The following is a 6,567-nucleotide window of genomic DNA, read 5'->3' as shown; positions in this document are numbered from 1 at the left end:
CAATAGACAATGGAAAATTAGTTGGATTGTGATATTTTTGTATTATTGATACATACAGTACAACTGTTAGAAAAAAATTAATGTGGCAGAGGAAATTTGCAGTAAAAATAAATTAATTGTTGTGTAATTCACTTTGATGGGAAAAGTTAGATCTTTCATGTCCCGACCTGACTAAGGGCCATGACGGGTACCCGGGGCTAACCACCGAGCACCACTCATTCTATTACTCACTATACTCATTAAGCGTTCATTCATCAAATTCATACTAAATCATAGGAAAAATCATTTTTTTTTCATTTGAAACATAATTACCTTTATACACATAAGCCCTTCAGCTATCAAAATAATATATATACAATAAGGACATCGTGAGACCATGCTACCCACAGATACGTATCTACGAGCCTCTACTAGAGTACTAGACATATGGACGGGACAGGACCCCGTCGTGCCCAAACATATATGCACATAAAATAGTAAATCAATGGCACCTCCAGAATAATGGAGTGCTTTCAAACGTCTGCTTATCGGCTTCTATAAATCTCGGTCGCTTCCCTGTCTACCTGTGGGCATGAACACAGCATCCAAAGAAAATGGACGTTAGTACGAAAATTGTACTGAGTATGTAAGGCATGAATGAAAAAAACATAATAGAGAAATTATAAGGCATAAGGTGAAGATACAACCTGCGTAACTTTTAAGGGTGGATACCTTTCATGCCTATATCATATATAATCATATTACATGTATCATCATAGCGCATACATCATCGTATCATATATATCATAGTACCGTATCTGCTCATACACATTAAACATTATCCGTATTCGGCCACGTAGTGGCTCGACAATATCCGTATTCGGCCATGTAGTGGCTCGACAATATCACATACAAGGCTCGGTATATCTCATCATCAACATTGCCATCACTATGGAAATCTTTTATCATCACATACATCTCAGAAGCTTATCATAGCTTTTCATAGAGCATGCATTTGAATTTAAAGACAATCTATGACAATATCGGGGTGACATAAGGTCGAGAACCGCCGATTACATTATGGAGTGATCATATTCATCATATCTCACCTTGAAGGAACTAACATTTTAAGGTGAGTGTACACCATGAACAACATCAAGGGATCATAATTAGGATCATTAACTTCATGGACATCATATCTTGCTTTAGAATCTCTAGGCTTAAACTTATCATCATTATTATCGTATTCATGACATATTTCACATCTTTATCTCATAAGAAGATCTTTATGAATATTGTCTCATAGTTCCTGGAATGTAAGAAAGTCATGGAGAGGTAGGGAAATAATATCATAGGAATCATATAAGGGTCATTAGCTTCGTAGGAATATCGTATCATGAGCTTTAGGACTTCTAGACTTATATTCATCATCGGTATAGTCATGCTCGTAACGTATCTCTTTTTTTATCTCGTATGAAGCTCTTTATACTCGTAGATTCATAATTCCTGATATGTAGGAAAATCATGGAAAGATAGGAGGATTCATACCATAAGAGTCATGCCTTAGAAAGAGAGGACTAGCCTTACATACCTCTTTCGTTTAACAATTTCCATCGCTTGATTGTTCTCCTTAATGCTCACATTTCTACCTTCAAGAGAATTCGCATTCATATTTGTTAATCAATTATAAGAACGTACTTACTAAAGCTAGAGAAAATTGGGCAGCATTTCCTTTGTTTATAAAATTTCCTCATATTGTATATCAACTCCCAAACATTTATAATAACATTCACAATATCATAACCAACAATCTTCGTTCATCTACATTACCCTCATTTCACAATTCCACTTCAATTCCTTCATAATCATGGTCATGGTTCACTATTGCGTTTTCTCACATATAATACTTACCCCATGTTCTAAATATCATTTATAGCTTACTTATAATCACCACATCTTAATATTCGTGATTCACTCCAAACTACTACTCAAAATGTCACTATTCACACATTCATGACCTATTTTCTATCTCCTTCTACAATCTAAGTGTTTCAACTTTCAAATACATTTAATAACATGGAAATACCATAAATCTTACCTTAGATGATCTAGGAATGAACCTTGGGTGGAAACTCCTTACTTGAGCAAAACCCTAGTTTCACCTTTGCTTGGATGAACTTTAATACGTTTCTTACACTTGATTTCCTTGGTTTGATGTAGTTGATCACTAATATTTCTTGAATTCTTGTGGGAGAAGTGTTCTAGAGAGTTCTAGAGAGAAGGGGAGTGAAAAGGGAAAATGAAATGGAATGAACTTGGTCCCTTATTAAATACACAAAATCTCTCCCGACACGAACATATGGACCAATATACGATCCGTATCTTTTGTACGGGCCGTATGTCTGGCCGTATGTTTGGTCCAGTGAAGGTTGTTCATCTAGGCTAAATATACGGCCTAACATACGGCCAGTATGTTGGGCCGTATAATGCCCACCTATTCCGATTCCGTTCTCGTCGACTTGTTTGATCTCAAATCCTTATGGAACCTTCTTGACAGTTGTTTAACACCTAATTAACAATCTAAGGGATGTTATAACTCTTCTCCAAAGCATCATTAAATCATCATTAACTCGTTACTCGTAAATCCTTTCCGATACATAACGTATACCTTGCCTTCCTTAACAACTTCCGTCTCCTACTTCATGTCACGACCCGGCCAGGGGCCGCGACGGGTACCCGGGGCTAACCACCGAGCACCCCTCATTCTACTGATTATCATCATTAGACGTTTTTTTTATCAAAATTATACTCAAATTACAAGAAAATCATCTTTCGTTCGAAGACATAAATACTTTTATATGCACAAGCCTTTTGGTCATTGGAATATTATATACATACATATATATATATATATATATATATATATGCATGGTAGGAGCCTCGTGAGACCATACCACCCACACTGCGTATCTATGAGCCTCTACTACAATACTAGACATATGGACGGGACAGGACCCCATCGTGCCCAAAACATACATATACATAAAAGGATAACCACAAGCACCTCCGGAACAATGGAGTGCTCTCAAAACAGCTAACAGCTCCTACAGGTCTAGATCAAGATCACCTCTCTGTCTACCTGTGGGCATAAACACAGCGTCCAAAGAAAACGGACGCCAGTACGAACATTGTACTGAGTATGATAGGCATAAACAATAATATCACATCAATGAAATAAAGGAAGTATCAATAAGGAACATCTGTATCTGACTGTCAAATAGAAAGGAAGTGATGCATGCTGGCTTACTAATAATCATCATCATATCATATATGCATAAATATATAAGCTACCAGTCCATATCGGATCAGTGTAATAATCATTAGCCTACGTCAAAGCCTCCCGCATCCGGGGTATCATCTCATGCCCCCACTAGTGGTGTCTGCCCATGCCGTCTGGCCAGTGTGTATAGCTACCCGCCTTAGCAGTGACTGCCCGGCCAAATAGGCGCGGTGTTATATCATCATCATAATATGCTCATCATAGTTCATGCATAAAGACTCAAGGACAACTATGCTGTATCGGGATGACGTAAAGTCGTGATTCCCCGATTTCCTTATGGAGCACTCATTAACATCCTACCTCACCTTGAAGGGAATAGTATACGAGGTGAGTGTAAGCAATAAATGATATAATTGAAGCTTTAGGAACATCATATCATGAACTTATAGAACTTCTATACTTTAACTCATTACCTTGTGTAGCTAATTGGGCATATAGGCTCATATCTTTCCGGAACTTAAGAGATTCATGAAGAAGAAAGAAAGTCATGCTATAGGATTCATGCCATAGAAAGAAATGACTAGCCTCACATACCTTTTTGCTCTTAACTAATCTATCGTTCGGTTGGTTTCCTTTGGTGCCCACTTTTCTACCTTCAAGAGGAATCGCATTATCATTAGTTACTCGGCTATAAAAACATTTTATCATTACTAGGAAAAATTGGGCAGCACTTCCTTTTTTTATACTACTTTACCCATTTTCTATATCAACTCCCAAACACTAATAACAATATTCACAATATCATAGGCAACAATTATCATTTATCTACACTTACCACAATTCACCATTTCTCTTTGATTTCTCCACAATTATGATTATGACTCGTTATCGCGTTTTCTCATATATAATACTTAGAGCCTGTTTGGATGGGCTTATGCCTTTAAGCTGAAAACAGCTTATAAGTAAAAAAAAATAAGTTGGGGTAGTCCAACTTATTTTTTTTGGCTTATAAGTTGTTTTCAGCTTATAAGCTGCTTTAGATAAACTAAGTCAAATGGACTCAATTATTTTTTTGAGCTTATTTTAAGTACAAAATGGCTTTAAGCTGGTCAGCCAAACACTCAAAAAAGCTAAAAACAGCTTATAAGCCAACTTATAAGCCAATCCAAACGGGCTCTTATTCCATGGTCTAAATGTCACTTATAACATATTCACAATCATAGCATACCAACATTCATGATTCATCCCAATCACTATTCAACAATGACACTATTCACACATTCATGACCCAATTTCTATGTCTTTCCACAATCCAAGTGTTTCAACTTTTAACCACTCAAACCATATAAAATTGTCATAAAACTCACCTTAGATGATGGATTAACAACACTCAAGTGGAGCTTCTCTTCTTGCACCAAAACCTTAACTCACTTCTTTTGAGTTTTCTTTGCTTAGATGAACTTTTAATGGGTTTCATACACTTGATTTCATGGATTTGGTGTAGTAAATCTTGGTTTTCCTTTAGTTTCTTGTGGATGAATGATGGAGAAGGTTCTAGAGGGTTCTTGGAGAGAGGAGAGTGGAAGATGAAATGAAATAAAATCAAGGAGGGGTCCTTATATTAATTCATGAAATAAGTCCCGATCAAGATGTACGGTGCGATCGACGGAGCGTCGATCTGGCCATCGAAGTCGTTAAATTTCCAGTGAGCAATCTGTCGTTTCTTTTCATTCGACGGTGAGAAGAACCGTCCATCGAACTGATCGACTGAGCGTCGACCTGTTCATCGAATGGTCTTCGCTACAGCTCATTTTTATGGCACAATCAACGAAGCGTCAACTCGTCCAATGGTACAAATAACGACCGTCGAACCCCCCTCTCGCAGAACTGCGGTGAAGTTTCATTTAACGAGCTTTCCTCTCTTGCCTCTAACTTCTTTGGAATATTAATTAGAATTATTAAGTATCCATTCTTACTTGTAGGGACATCATGTTCACCTTAACTTACGTTAGTCCCTTCACCGGTCAGCAACGCAAAGTTCCGAGGTGTAACATTTTTTCCCCCTTTTGGAAAATTCGTCCTCGAATGTTAAGTACTCGAGGATTCTACAAAACTTTCGCCAGAGTTTCCCCTGTAATATGGCGCTACCATCCTGTCACAACAACTCATAATAATCTGCCTCACAGGGCTACAACACAATAAAACTCTAAGGAAGACTTACGAAAGCTCCCAAAGATAGGGGACATAATATCTGAGTAATTATTACACTTCATTTACTGCATACATACCTTATATTTCCGGCGTTTCATGTTGAACCTCTCCTGGGGGTTGGAATAAGGGTGGATACTTGGACTTCATTTGCTCTTCCGCTTCCCAAGTTATCTCTTCTCGACCGCTATTCCGCCGTAAGACCTTAACTGAAGCCACTTCTTTGTTTCGAAGTCTTCGTACTTGCCTGTCTAAGATGGAAATGGGAACTTCTTCATATGCTAAGTTCTCTGTCACTTGCACATCATCTATCGAAAAAATTCTCTTGGGATCTCCAACACACTTGCGGAGCATTGAGACATGAAAAATTGGGTGAACTGATTCAATCTCCGAAGGCAAGTCTAATTCATAGGCTACTTGGCCCACCTTATGGATAATTCTATAGGGTCCAATGTAGCGGGGACTCAATTTCCCTTTCTTTCCAAATCTCATCACTCCCTTCATTTGCGATACCTTCGAAAATACCCAATCATCAACCTGAAATTCCAAGTCTCACCGCCGATTATCCGCATAAGATTTTTTGCGGCTTTGGGCTGTCAACAATCGATCCCGGATTACTTTGACTTTTTCTACCGCTTGGTGAATCAATTCCGGGCCTATTAGTTGTACCTCTCCTATTTCAAACCATCCAATTGGGGACCTACATTTCCTTCCATATAGGGCTTCATACGGAGCCATTTGGATACTGGAATGGTAGCTATTGTTGTAAGCAAACTCAATAAGGGGTAAGTGATCATCCCATCTACTACCAAAATCTAATACACATGCCCGCAACATATCCTCCAAGGTCTGAATAGTACTCTCGGCTTGCCCATCAGTCTGTGGATGAAATGTCGTGCTAAGCTTCACCTGGGTACCTAGACCTTTTTGAAAGGACTTCCAGAACTTGGCTGTGAACTGTGCTCCTATATTTGTAATAATGGATAATGGAACACCATGAAGTCGCACAATTTCTTTGAGATACAATCTCGCATAATCTTCTGCGGAGTATGTGGTTCTGACTGGGAGAAAATGAGATGCCTTTGTTAATCTGTCCACAA

Source organism: Lycium barbarum, chromosome 6, assembly GCF_019175385.1.
Source record: "Lycium barbarum isolate Lr01 chromosome 6, ASM1917538v2, whole genome shotgun sequence".
Taxonomy (NCBI): Eukaryota; Viridiplantae; Streptophyta; class Magnoliopsida; order Solanales; family Solanaceae; genus Lycium; species Lycium barbarum.
This window is presented reverse-complemented; position numbering follows the sequence as displayed.